We start from the raw sequence: 14,947 nt of genomic DNA on the forward strand, positions 1-14,947 counted from the left end.
CTGGAAGTTGTCCTCATTTCACAATGACTGGCATGCTAAAAAGCTTCCATGGGACAAAAAGCAGAGTTCCTCTGTCCTCTTGCACTTCATACCATGGATAGCACTCAGGTGCTCCTTAAATTTCTTTTTCCCCCACGTCCTGAAGGGTGAGATTTGCTCCATTTCATTCTCTGCTTCCCAATGCAAAGTCATGATGGACAACTTCATACCATCCTTTTCGAGTCCTGCCAGACTTCCACCTGGGGTCTGCTGTAATGCTTGCAGTTCTGCTGAGATACCGGAGAGTATTCAATGCAAAGAAAACAACGCTTCATCACGTTTTCACAAAGCATTGAAGGGACCATCAAAGACCAATGGATCATAATTATTTTGCAAATTTTGCACTGAGAAAAAAGCAGGAAAAATAATAAATAAAAAGATATTCCCTTCTTGCAAGGGGGTTCCCTCCAGCACTGCTTGACCCATCACCCAACCTCCTGCTGCCATGGAGGTGGACAGAGATCCACAGGGGGATATCAGAGCTGCCTGGAAATGTATCTAAACTCTTAGACCCATTAATAAAGGGGCTTCCTTGAATTTCTCCTACCTCAGAAGTTTCATACATCTATTTACGACATTAAAGCAAGGTCCCAGCTGGAAAAATGTTCATCAAAAATTTTACACACTACTTCTGTGGGCCTGATTCTGGTACTGGTTTGCACTGGTACCAGAGTTTCATCAATATTACTGCTGACGTGTACCTGCAGAATGGCAACCAGGACCAAGCCCATAAATAAATAAATAAATAATAGAAGCAAAATTCGGTATTTACGCATTTGTAGATGCTTCTCACCGCCCCATCCCCAAAGCTTTTATGTACAATTAGTTTTCCTAAGGTCCCTATTGGGGATCATTTCATTAAATAATAGCTCAATGTTGAGTTACAGAAACGAGTCTATAAAATATTATAAGGCACGTTAAATGATGCGCGAAAATAAAGTAGGTCAGTTGGGGAATACAGATTTCTGTCCTCTGAAAGGTCACATATCTCTTTCTGAGGGACATGACAGCAAGCACTGATACGTAGGAGCTGCCATGATGGCTCAGGCTGCTGGTCCTTCTCCTGCTCTAGCTTGGCCTGGCAATCACTGCTGCCAGATATTTCAGCGCATAAACCCCCTCGAACAACCTTCCTGAGGCAGAACTTCTCCTAAGTCCCTATAAGTTAAGACTGACAGAGGGTTTAAGGACTTACAGCTTTCTGAAAGCTCTTTAAAAAAAATAAAATATGGTTATTCCTGCAGATGTCTTTGTTATTTGTGGATATTTTACCCTGCTTGGCCTCACTTTTATTTTATGGCAGAGTTTCACATAGATTGGCCAGGGGAAAAAAAAGTTTCCTTAAATGAGTTTTGAAATTATGCCTTTTCTGCTCCTTTTAGTGTTCAACAGTTCAGTGCAATATAGGTAGGAGGAGAAAGCGGAGAAAGAGATACAGGGAAGTTGCAGAAGAACAGCAAGCGACACTGTATAACAAAGTGTTAACAAGAGCCCTTCATATACATTCAGAAGAGACTTTAACCTGGGCCTAAAACACAGCAACCATATCCTGCTGCCCATAGTTGCAAAAAGACACGGTAACATTGAGAAGAGGGCAGAACGAGGCCACAAACATCGCTTCAGAGCTGGAAAAGACGCCTACAGGAAGGCATCTGGAGAGCCATCTATCTTATTGAGACGGAGGATTCAATTACAGTGCACAAGCACATAACTTCAGGCATTAAAAGTCTCTGTCAGAAAAAGGGAGAACAAAAACTAAAATCTGCAGACTGGAGCTGGACAAACCAAGTCAGAAATGTATCAACAGCACAAGCTTGAGAGTCGGAGAGAAATGCCAAAGGAAACAGCAGAGTCTCCATCTTTTGAGATGGTCAAAGCCAGCTTGGATAGCTGCCTGGAAGACATGTTTTAGCCAAAAAAACAAGCTAACAGACTCGGTGCACGAGGGATGAGGTGTGGTTACATGGCCTCAAACACGGGGAAGATGGGATTGGCCATGCCTTCTCACCTTGTGCTCTGTGGACAGCGTACAGCAGACTGTAAGGTAATCGGTTCAGTACAAATCACTTCCCAAAAATGCATTGTTTCTTAAAGACTGCAGCGCTGTAGAAGCCACCAACCTGCAGCTATCAAAAGAGGATTGATTTCATGGTTAAGGGTGTTGAAAGGAAACAGAAACACCCCCAGGCATGCGTCATGGGACGAGAAGGGTCATCCACACTTCTCACAAGGAGGCAAGGGCTGGGGACAGCCAAGTTAGACGGCTACACCTCATCCCTTCATGCAGGAGAGGAAAACAAATTTTCCAAAAGGTGTTTCTTTGCTATAAAGCTTCAGCAGAGCTGGTGGTTCGTTACAGGGATGAAGGGCTGGGCTGGGAGGACTGGCCTGGCCAGTCACACACGCCCTGTGCCTTGGCACATTCACCTGCAGCATTGTAACACCACTCACCTGCCTCCCAGGATAGGGAGACTTCATCAACTTCATCACACTCCTCTGCGTTAGGGACGGTTTGGCTAGACGGGTGCTCTACAAACGGCAACATCGATTAACACCATTAACTCCCAAATTGTAGTGAATACCTAACCATGGTCAGAGCCTTGCATATAGTTATGCTTGCTAAAAAAAAAGGGACCTCTGCCCACCCCCTCCCCAGCACAAGCTCACCCAGAAGAAGACTCCAGCATGGATGCTACAGGGGGTCCCCTGAGTCCCAAGACACCGTGGTGGTCAGGGTTAGCTCTGTGCCACTGCCGGGGTGACAGGAGTGCTGCTCTGAGCTGCTGGGCTCAAACCCTAAGGGAGCAGCACCACATGGCCCTCACTCACAGCCCTCAGAAACTGTACAGATACAAAATACCATTTTCATTCAAAGACGCAGAGAAGGAAACTCACTACACAGCCCTCACCCCTTGCGTGAGCAAGCAAGGGCAGCTCCAGCAAGCTCTTCCTTCTCCTTTAATTAGTTTTAGGCATGAAAATGGTTTCCTGCTTTCACCAGATTTTCCTGATACAATAATTAAAGTACCTTCCTGCAGAAGGAATACCGATTGAGAGGTAAAGCCATTGCCTGGAGGGCACTGGGCTTCCAAGGAAGTGCTAATTAGTCCCTATTTGAGAAATCTGGTTAAAGCAAGTGAGCAGGTGTTGCTAAAAATTGGAAATAATCTGTACAAACATGTTCTTTCCTGTGTGACAGCAGATCTAATTACACCTCCTTGGGTCACCACTCCATTTTTACATAAAATCTCTCTGTCAAAAGTGTATTACCACCTGGCACCAAATGAAACACTTTAGCACTTGGTGTCAGCAGTGAATTAACCCCTTCTCCCATCACAACTTGAGAGGAAGGATATTGCTATCAATGGACAGAGAAAACATCTCATTCCCCTTTAGGCATGTGATGCACCGTGCAGTGTGCCCTGCCTTGTGCCCTGCTGTACTGTCGCCAGCAAGTTTGATCTTACTTGGTGTCAGCGTTGGAAGGGTTTGTGGATGGTTATGTGCTATGTCCCACTTCCATGGCGTGTGACCAAAGCTTTGCAACCTCCTGGAAAACCGAAATGTCCCCTGTGGGATGGTGGTGATTGACATACGGAGAGGGGACAACGCCACAGCAGCAACAGAAGTAATCACAAAGCTAATTATTTTTTATATGAGATGGTGTATGTGCAAAGCTTTTGCAGGTGCAATGGTGTCATTGCATTGGCTCAATCTCACGCCAGTGTGAGGTGTCCATGCATATCTGAAAAGCTAGAACCAAGAAAAACAGAAAGGGGTTGCTCTGCACAAGCCGGCACAGGAGGAAAGCAGCCAGCTGCGGTTTATTTGAACAGGAAGAATTTCCTAGGCACACTCCCAAAACAGAGGTATCTCTGCGCTATTTAGCAAGCATCACACAATCTTAACTCCCGGTTTGCACCACATCCATTGGAAGAGACAGGGGCCCAACGTGGACTGTGTGGACAGAGAGACATCCGTCAGTCACTGCATGACCTAGGAGACATGCACGACTCCACTGGGACTTCGTTTTCTGTTGCAAAAGGATACACGGATGTGTTGATAACACCTGGGAAGTGGGAGCTGTTGGAGGAAGGGAACAAAACCACCATGACTATGTTTGTGAGCAAAAACCTGGTTTGGGGGTTTGCCAAGGCAGTGAGGTGGGCTCTCCCTGCAGGTAGAGTATGCTGGAACATACGTAGCAGAGATTCTGCTACAGCCACGTGCCTCCAGCCTTTTGTACCGGGAAAAGGATGCACCTGCAGCCCAGGATTTGCTCCTGCCACAGAGAGACCCTGGGCCTTCCACCTGTTATATACAGGATGATAAACGAGGAGAGATGCAATACTGAGCCTGTGATAAATCAACTGGGCGCAGACAGAATATGCTCCTGACAGCAGCAGTCACTTCAGCCCAAGGTTGAAATGCTAGTCCAGATAGCTCTGACCACCAACAGATCTGAGGAACGGAGACAAATCCTCAGTGTATTGCAGGATAAGGTGAAATTTGCCTCTGTTGCAGCCTCAGTCACAGTGCAGGCTGAGCAGGTGAGAGCTTTCAGTAAAATACCATGCATTCATCCAGCCTGGGGAGCTTTCACAGAAAGTCCTTTCTCTATGGGCAAAACCTGCTCAGCATCCACCGTTGAGCCGCCTTTCCAGCGCCACCACTTTCTCCAGCCGTGGGCACTTATGGCCGTGCCTGCAGTCAGTCCTAACCTGCAGCTGAGCCCAAGACTCAGGGACAGTGGCATTGCCATGGGACCAGCAGCAGGGCATCCCCGGCCAAACCCGAGCAGAAGGGGTACGCTCCTCAGCAGTGCAGCTGCCCCTGCAGTTGCTCCCAGCTTTCCCCATCCCAGCAGCTGAGCACGGCCGGGCTGGATGCGGAGGGAAAGAGAGACAGACCCTCTTTGTAAAGCTGATTCCAGACACATTGCCCTACACACGCACCCTGCAAAGAGGGCCCATTAGCGCTCAGCTCATCAGAACTGGGATCACACTGAGGACAAAGTGTTGAAAGCATAATGGGAGCTGCTATTTGGGAGAAAGGAGTGAACTGTATCCCTATAGAAATTCTTGGTATGGGTCCTATTTTCCTCCCCTGTGCCCTGTTAACTACTTCAGAGGCCCAGGGGGAATGTGTTGCTGCCTGCAGAAGAAAACAGCTGCAGCTGAGCAGGGTGGTGTCCTTATCCATCCGTGGGAGAGCCCACATGCATGCTCAGTCTTTCCTAAAGCCATTTCTGACTCCTGACTCTGCATCCAGTCAGAGCGATCAACCTACATATCAGAGGGACTGACGTGGCCCTGAAATTGTAACTCCTGATTCCTTGGTCTGTTAACATGCATAAGGCAGAACAACAGGGATGTTCCCATTCCGAGATGAAGACTGGAGATACAGAAGTAGTAAAATATTTCCCCACTGAGGTCTTTGTCAGACCAGTGCCTAATGCTCCACCACTGCTCCATCGTCCCCACAGAGGTGGGATGCAAGTGTCTTAGCACGACAGCAGAAACGTGTCTCCCTCTCTCAGATGGTCTGTTGTGCCCTGGAGACTTATCCTTCCCTCAGCTTTCTCTTCTTTCAGTCTCAGTAGGTCCAGCTAGTTTGATCCTTTGTTGTAGACCACATTCCTAGTACGATGTTTGCCTTTTTCGTAACATCATTACAATGCTGAATCATGTCAAATTGAAGTTCAAGCATTATGTAGGAGGCTTAGAAATGTCCTACCTCAGACAAGGGAATTGGCTCCAGTTGGAGGATGGCTGCAATTCAGGCCTCTCCCAGCCATGACACTGACATTAAAAATAAATCTTGTGGGCTAAAATAAGAGCACACCTTGGATACACCTTCAAGTTTCTGAGCCACGTAGGTCAAAGCTGCTAAGGATGGATATGTGATCATTTTGCTGAAGTGAAAGCTGAGATTCATCATTCAAATGACATCTGAAGATGGGATTTTAAGAAAGTACACACATACCACAGGGCTTCTAATAAGCTGCCTCCACTGGCAGGTACTTTAAAGTCCAGTGCAAGAAGTGGTCACTATACGTGACTCACTCCAGCCTTGAGGCCCTGCTTTATCCATAGGTGACATACCAGCTCTTGCAATGATGGATAAACCTGGCCAGCAGCCGTCAGGGCTCTGTGCTGCTGCACAGCGTGACTCTCTGGGCATCCTAGCTTTGTAACGTGGGACAGGGATGGTGAATATAAACCTGAATTAGCCCAGCTTAAGAGATGAAGGACACAGTACACACTCAGCAAAGCTTATGTGAAGAGTGGTTTCGGGCAAGTCCATGGCTCTAACTGCTGCCATGTGCATGACACTGCGTGAAGCTTTCTGCCTACCGGCTCCTCTTGCCCCTTAATCCTGCAGAGGCTCCTGTTTGCTGCAGGGTGGTGGGATCTGCCAGAAAAGAAAAGAGCTGGGAGCCAGACTGGACTGGTTTTGGGGTCGGCAAGGGAAATTAAGGAGCAACCCCACTATCTGTTATGACTGCAGAGGCAGATAAAGTAAAAGCACCCCCCCCTTGCTTCAACAGCCACTGTCCAGCTGCAAAGAGGCGTGCTTTACTCCTGCAAACAAAACTTCCTTCCTCTGCTATCTCCAATGCTGCTTCAGTTTGCAAAGAAAAGCTTCTCATGTGCTCACCCGTTGACAGAGCAGACTTGCAGGATAGTTTATGGCACCTACTGTACTCTCAGCTCAGAGCTGTAAAACAATATTCACTGTAGCTACTGTGCAGGGCTTGGCTAGCACAGCCACATCCAGAAGTATCCAGCAAGAAAAAAAGTGAAGCTATTAAAAACACTCACAACACAAGCCAGGAAACATCTTATTATAGATTTTGGTTTGAAGAAGGGAAATTAAAAACCCATACCCACACTCAGCATATGCCCAGCTATATTTGTCTGATCCATTTATTATCTTGTACTACTCCAGTCTTTTACACTAAAAAAAAAACAACCAACCCAATGCACAAGATGCCATCGTTAGCTTACAGCTGTGGCCTATCCTGTTTCTCTGAACATTTGCTGATTTGGCATCAGCACAATATGGAGGAAAGCAGAGGGTGGGGGCTGGGATCTGACTGGAAGATGTGGATCACAGTAAAACAGTCTTTTTCTCTATTTATAGCATTGCTGTGTCAGAAGGACAGCATTTTGTTTGTGCGCTGATCTTTAAAACTGTGGTGGAGAAGGCATTACTTTGAATGGATTCCTTCACTGAAGATGTATCTTGTGTATGCATTTCTCAGGCCGCAGAACTGAAAATAAAAGCTCTGGCAATGACACATCAGGCATACAAAGTTAAATATGCAATGGAAAACATTACAGCTTTGTTAGCTATTGCTCCCATAGTGAAAAGACTGGAAATCGATGCTGCAAATACTTTATGAAGAAGTAGGAGGCTTGGCACTGGAATAAAGAAGTGTACACGTTCCTGGGTAAGCACAGAGGAAACACGGCCATGTTGCAAGCTGAGATTCACCAAAGCCAACTGTGGGTGTAGCCATGCCAAAATCACCAGTGAGCCCGCCGCCTCCATGGGAGAGGTGCCATGGGGTGCTCCTCGGTGTGTCAGCAGGAGGGAGCCTGTGCTGTAGCCGTGCCCCCGGGACAGGTTTGCAGCAGCTCCTCTTGCACAGAACAGATGCTGGAATGTCGCAACTTCAACATGAGCTGGAAGCGTTCTGTTGGCTGGAAAAGCCAAAATGGCTTGGGTAGCTGCTTCTATATCCTTGATGCAGCAAGCTTATATGGGGCTCTGCAACACTTGCTTTTATTAATAGCCTGGACGTCCTGAGCATTTTTCTTTTTTGGTTCTCACGAGTTATTTTCACCGCACAGCTTCCCATGATCACTCAATTTTTGGAGCTGATTAGACCAACTGGTGGGATAAGTCCCCACAGATGAACCCACACCCAGAGAATCAGGAGTGTTTCTATAAAAAGTTAGGAACATGTTCATGGCATTGTGGGTACAAACAAGACTCGGCACGTATCTGCCTTTCCTCTGCTGAGAAAAGCTTGTTTGGTTACATGGAGGTTTAAATAAAGACTATGCTGGCCACTTTTGATAGTACCTGGCCCTTGACTCGTCCCCCTTGGGCAAGCTCTCAAGGTATTACTCAATGAGGGGAAGGGAATTACTTTTCCATGCTAGCTCTGTTCTCCTGTTTGTAGTGAAGTGCTAGGGATCAGATCTGTCAGTGACTTGCTTTTGCACGGAAATCTGCCCTCTCTTAATACTTCAAACATCCGAGGAAAGACCATTGCACAGGGACAGAAAGTCCTCTTGGTTGCAATTAGGGCAAATGAGTTCTCTTTATTCCTACAGCCTGCCCAGGCAGAGATGTAGAGTTGCACAGCTGTAACAGTGGTGTTAAACACTTCAGGCAACATTGTGGTCCTGCAAAAGTCAATAGAAAAACCGTCTTGGATCCTGGTCTATATCCAGACTGTGGAAACAGTGAACTGTGCAGAAAAAGGCAGCATTAAACCAGAGCTACAGAAGCTGGTGCTCAGCAAGAACTTCCAAAGGCCTTTGAGGTTTGTTCCCTCCAACAATGAGCTGCCAAGGGAGCTTGCAGAACATATTTAAGCAAGTACAGTGGGACTTGGACAAAACATGGGTCTTCATGAAGGTCCAGCACAGACTTCTTGTGTGTACAGGGGCATGTGTATTGAGCTCTGTGGAGATATAAGCCTACTACCAGCACTCACACACCCTCCTCTCCTACATGTACCAGCAAGACCAGCTTTTGTAAATACACATACCTATGTTTCTTTGTGCAGACAAATTCCCATATCAACTAAAACACAGGAGCTATCCTAAGCAGGATGTATTGTACACATGTCTGGGGGATGTGCATGCCATGTTATTCATAGCAGCCCGCACTGAAAGACAACAATTTTTGCCAAAGCTATGAAGTGAAACACTCAGGAGTGTGCTCCTTAACTCCCTGTGTAGGAAGTACCACACAATCATCAACTACATGACTGCAGACTACTTCCCCCTCCCACATTCAGTTCCTATTTTGGATCATGATCACTCAGTGAATGAGAATTCAGGATTTCATTGTATACCCCTTCGTGCGCCTCTATTGTGCCACATTCAGACTCTTCTCTGAAGACAGGTCTATTGATATTTCGGGGAATTTTTGTTTTATCTTTGTCATGGTCTGAGTATCAACAGCGTGAACACTAACAGCAGAGGAAGAAAGTCTTCTTGCCTCTAGCTCAGGTATTTGGACCCAGACCTGCCAGCTGCCAAAGTCTCACTCACTTCCTGGCTTGGACTTGGTTAACTCCTGTAAAATCTTCTGGGAATTTCTCTGTAAAATCCATATGAGCACATGTAAATTACTTCCCCTTCCCTGAGGTTTAACATAGCAAAACCTAGATGTACTAGGCCCCAACAAATTTCATAATTCCCAGCAGTACGACTATTAGAGCTACTCTAGAAGAAGCTTTCCAGAATACCAACTGGGGAAAAACTCTGAGTTTTCACTACCTTTATTTTCAGAAACGTACAAACTTCTCTAAACAAAAAAAATTTAGCTGGAGGTAGAAACTGCCAACACGAGATTTCAGGCTGATGGCTTAGCCCAAAGCAAGTGACAGTACCTGCGTGCAACATAGCTCAGCCTTACTAGGTGAGATATGGGACACCCGATGGCATCTCCAAAGCAGCTATGAATCCTGTCATCACAGCCCACCTGGGACACAAGGAAGGGCTCCCCACATTTTAGTGTCAGAACATTGAGCCTATGGGCGAGCAGTACACCTGGTCTGATGTACTGAAGAAAAGTAGCATAGAAAGCAAACTCGTCTAGTGCCCAATCTGCTAGACTATGCTTTCTTCTTGATGTATACAACTATAGACCAGAGACACATCCTTCCACATGACATGTGGAAGGCACACGCCTCTGAGAAATACAGGATAGACCTGATCTACAACAGCATCCAAAGCTGATGCTTTTCAAAAGACAGGGAACTGGAAGATACTCTCTTCACAGTCACTAATAATATGGATGTTTTAGCACCGCCCTCCACATAGCTAAGATAAAAATAACCTTTCTATAAACACACCACTGTATTCTGAGGTCAAATAAGTCTGCCAATGAAATCACTCCAAGGCATTCAGAAAACAATTTGCTGTTTATCTCACTGAAGAAAGCGAGTCCCTAGTTTTTCCTTGTCTCTTCTTGCTAGGGCTATAAAGACCCTGGAGGATAACTATTTCAATAAATTGCATAACAAATTATGTTTCAGGGCTGTGCATCTCTACTGCAGCGTATGGAAGCAGCATAAGGCCGCCTGTTTTCATGAGCTATTTAGAGACACAATGGCCAGCCCTGGCTTTCTCAGAATCCATCAGCATCGCAGTAAATGTTTGTTCCCAAGCACGCACACATACACCCACCACCGCATGTGTCTCATTGATCCGATGATTCCCACATATCCCCCCTGAGAACAGACATTCCCCTTCACACCAGATGATGACCAAGAAGGTGTTCCACTTGAGAAGGTCTGATAGCAAAAGGAAAGAATTCAGCTCACCCACATGGTGGGCTTCCAGCTTTGATCTCCTTGATAACCACTGCATCTGGTGACCATCTGTGGTTAAAAATGGCTTCCTGGGAAGAAATGCTTAGGCTCAGCACATGGAAGTCGGTTATTTTTAACCAAAACCTATTCTGCCTTGGTGTCTCAGGAAAACAAGCATGTTCAGCAGAATCAGTCCTTTAGAATCAACGTGTGGTATCACAACCTACTGTTACTTTTGGCAAACAAACCAGTATCACCTACTTGCCCAGGCTCATCCATGTACAGCATGGCTGCCAAGGGAAAACAGGATGAAGAAAGGATGACATGTTACTAATCTCTAACCACCCATGTTCAAAGTGCAAATGGAAAGAATGAACACCCTTGACCCTACACTCCCCTGTTTATCACTGAAATAAATGAAGATAAATGAAGCCCCGGCTGTGACTGGGTAATTTTCTCCATAGTGTGAGTATGTCTCTGTCCTAGGCAGGGGGTCGAGGAGACAGCTGTGACTCCAAACCTCTTCAGCTCCGGGACTTCTTTGATAGGGCTGTTAATCACAGCAGCGGCAGGGATGCAGGGCCACTAAAACTGGGCTGTATCAGATGACCAACAACACCCATTGCAAAACAACAGAGAGCTAGGACTTGGTGTCTGGACTCTGCCTACTGTTCAAAAAGACCTAGTCAAAGTAAAAACCAGGAACCCATAGAATGAAAGTCCTTCCCTCACCCTTTCCTCCCCCTGCCCAGTCATATGCAAGTGTGAAGAAAGAAGCAGCATTGCCCTGTCTGCATCTCTCTGCTCTGGTTGACACCCTGCCTTGTCTCTGAGACAGTGGAGCTCGGATGCTGCTTTGCATTTGCTGTCACACACCTTGTGCAGAGCATCCTGTGTAAACACTGCAAATCTTGACTTTGCATTGTTGAGATGTGCGTACGTGCCTGAGTCATGGCTTTGATTTGATTGACAGCCCTTGGCTCCAGAAGCCTCTGGAGAGCTTAAGCTGTGGGAGTTTTGTAAGCAAGGATGTTATGTAAGTAGATAGCTATTTTTGTTTAAAGTTTAGTTCTCTACTCTACTAGACTAAAAATACATGGACACAAAGCTAAAGAATACATTTCTAAAACTCATTAAACAGCCATGCCCTTTCTCCCATGATCCTCTCCCTGGTGCTGGCAACTGCCAAAGGCTTTCTGTGCACTGCAGAGAGCAAGGCTTCTCCTTCATAACCAGCTTCCTCTTCTGCCTTCATTATCCTCTGAGACCACAGTCCGGCGCTCAGGACACCACAAGCACTTCCACCACAAAGAAATGTGGTAGCAATGCTGGAGCAGAAAATAAGATTACCTTAAAGTGGCCATAGGTGACTGATGCAGCTGTGAAACCAGACCATGCTCAGCACCTGAGGCAGCCCCCACCTGCCAGCTGCAAAGTCCCTTCTGCAAAGTGGTGGCCTTATGACCCCAGACAATGAGGAAGAAGGATGTCCTGTCAGGCAGGTAAGGACAGCACAAGAGGTTGTGGGCTGCTGGGAGAGGAAAAGCAGCTTCATGGCTAGCAGCTGCCTTATTTTAGCACAAGACAGTGCTAGAAGCAAGTCCCCCACGGGTCCGTACCCTGGTCTTAGGGCAGCATAGAGATGACCTGGTAATGCAGCATCATCACTTCTCTGTTCTGCCCAACATTTTCTAAGGGATCTTCGGTCAGTGCCTTAAGCAAAGATCCACAGAGGTCTACAGAAAGGCCTTCAGCAGATGTCCAAACAGCAAAAGTCAGCCTGCCTTAGTTCCTCCCTCTGTAAAATTCAGATGGTAGCATGGCTACCTCCACCAGTGTCACCATTATACTTATCTTGTTGGCTGGGAGGTGATCAAGGGGGTGGGAGTGGGAGCCAAAATGAATAGAGTGTAGCTCAGGCACAAGCTAAGCCTTTGCTTCTGTTCCATGACATTTTTTAGACTGAATAAGTCAGGCCTGTTATCATTTAGATGCTTAGAAAAAAAAAATCCCACTGAACTTCTAGAAGATTGTCTACCGTCAGTTAAAGCCTTCAGACAGTTAAATGATACTTGCTAATTCTGGTGCTCCGCTAGGCCCAGACATCTATCCCTGCTGGCAGGTCTAATGAGGACTTCGGTCTGCACAAGAAATAGTTATTCATCATTAGATCTCCTTGCCCCTTATGTAAATGTTCTGCTTCATCTCAGAAGAAAGGGGGGAGAAAAGCTATAAATAAAAAGTAAGTGGTTATTTTTGGAAAAGAATTTTCTTCCTGGTGTGTGTGCGTGTGTGAACAATTATCTTCTGCATTTCTGTCAGCTTATCTAATCTCTTAAACAAACAGCAAAGTTGGTTTTTTTGGTTTTTTTTTATGGCCTGGTTGTCTTCATCAGTCTCTCCAAAAGACTCCTTCAGGGGTCAGGCTCTCCAAGCACCACGGTGTGTCCCAGTGGTGCCCATCATGGCAATCAAGCTGCAACCGATGCACAAGACAAAGTCTGACCCTTGCAGTCATTGCTTGATCCCATGTCCTGTAAAGACATAATTCCCTACAGTTGTCTACCTGTATATCTGTACCTGCATCTTGCATGTGCTTTAATTTCACTCACCATCATGCTAAGGGTGTACATGTGGGTGATTTTTGGCTGTGGGCAACTGCTCCCTGCACCGCCAGTCCCCCTGCCCATCAGCATCCTCTGAGCCACATACCTAGTACTGTCGCTTCCTCAGAAAAGGCTGTTTCCAAAGCTGTGAGGTGGGGAAGGACACTACCCGAATGCTCCCGCAGCAAGCTGGAATAGCCTGCCCTGGGCTTGTGGGAGCAGGCAGGGCAAAAGGGATTTCATGGAAAATGAGGTAGCTGTAGTTACAGGTTGATGAGTACCTTGTGAAGGCGAATGGGCAGGATATATATAAAACAAAAAGCAGCTTTAGGAGCAGAAACAAGCTGCTAATGGCAATGGAAAAGCTCTCCACAAGAGACAGCAGCCTGCAGCCTCGTGTGTGCTGATAAGAGATAGGGTTAAGCGAGTGGAACATCACATGCCTGGACTGTTCACAGCTCTCCTTCCTACGCAAGCAACAAGCTCTGGAGGTTGATAACACTGGAATGTCAATGCAGAGCTAAAAAAAAACCCCTCCTGTGAGCTGCTCTAAATATTCCTAGGAACTCAGGGCTTGTTCTGAAAGAGTCTGATTCAAAGCCTAGGGAGGGCTCTTCACTTGAGCTTGTGATAATGCTGCCTACCACACTGGCAGGCAGGCAGAGGCGAGGAGGCTTGAAATGCTGTGTTGGCCTTGCTGCGTGTCAAATCATTTTCACCAGGAGTAAAGAGATAACCAAGGAAGGGACAGAGAGAACAGAATGACTCAAATACTGGGTTTGCTAACACAATAGCAAGCACATTATGAAAAAAAATTAAACACAATTATTCTACACATGCCTTGTCCTTTATGCCCTTATCCCCAGCCTCTCTGTGCTGCCTGGTGTCAGACACACAAGCTTGTACAGACCTTGGGTCCAATAACAGACGTCACTTCATATGAGAAACCATCAAATACATAGTAATTTTTTAACTATTTAGCTGAATTCCCAACCTCGTGGAAATCACTTTTCTCACTGCATTCAGAGCCAGAAATTAAGTGATTTGACTGTGGTCAAACTGAAAGTCCATGGCAGAGGGAGATTTTAGTCCAACCCAACCTTCCAGTCAAACCTAGTTCTCCAGCAAAACCCATGAGCTCACCCTTCTTTCAGTGCAAGAAGCCTGTATTTCCTTCATCCAGCTACCCCAAGATCAACAACTGTTGATGGTCTTACGCCAGCGTGGAGGATATTTTGAACGCTGGTCACCCCGAGGTCCAGACTCCCTTGTTCTCAGAGTTTCAAAGGCCTAGAAAACATAGCAGAGATCAGGACTATAACCAGCTGCCTTTCCTCCCACCTCTAATTTTATGCTTTAAACTACCATGGGAGCCAGGGTGGGCTCTCAGATCTAGGACCAGTGGTGTCCATGCTTCTAGCCCAACACATTCATGCCCTGATCTTGAGAGCCGCAAATGTCTATGCTACAAACAGTCAGACAGGGGCCACACATGCTCATCATCTGTTAATTGAAAAAAAAAATTCAGGCCAATATAATCTGTTTTATCAGTTTTAAACTGTGACACCCAAAACCCCTTTCCCGGGTGCCTGAATACACTTATTTGTCTGAATTCAGCTTTCCTTGCTGAACACCACCTGCCACACTGCAAAGTGGAAAAGGGACCACATCTTTTGAAGTACGTGGTGGTAGAAGACCTTTCAGACAGAGGCCATGGACACTTTGCTCCTTGGGTTAATTG

The sequence above is a fragment of the Opisthocomus hoazin genome, chromosome 2 (assembly GCF_030867145.1).
Source record: "Opisthocomus hoazin isolate bOpiHoa1 chromosome 2, bOpiHoa1.hap1, whole genome shotgun sequence".
Classification (NCBI taxonomy): domain Eukaryota; kingdom Metazoa; phylum Chordata; class Aves; order Opisthocomiformes; family Opisthocomidae; genus Opisthocomus; species Opisthocomus hoazin.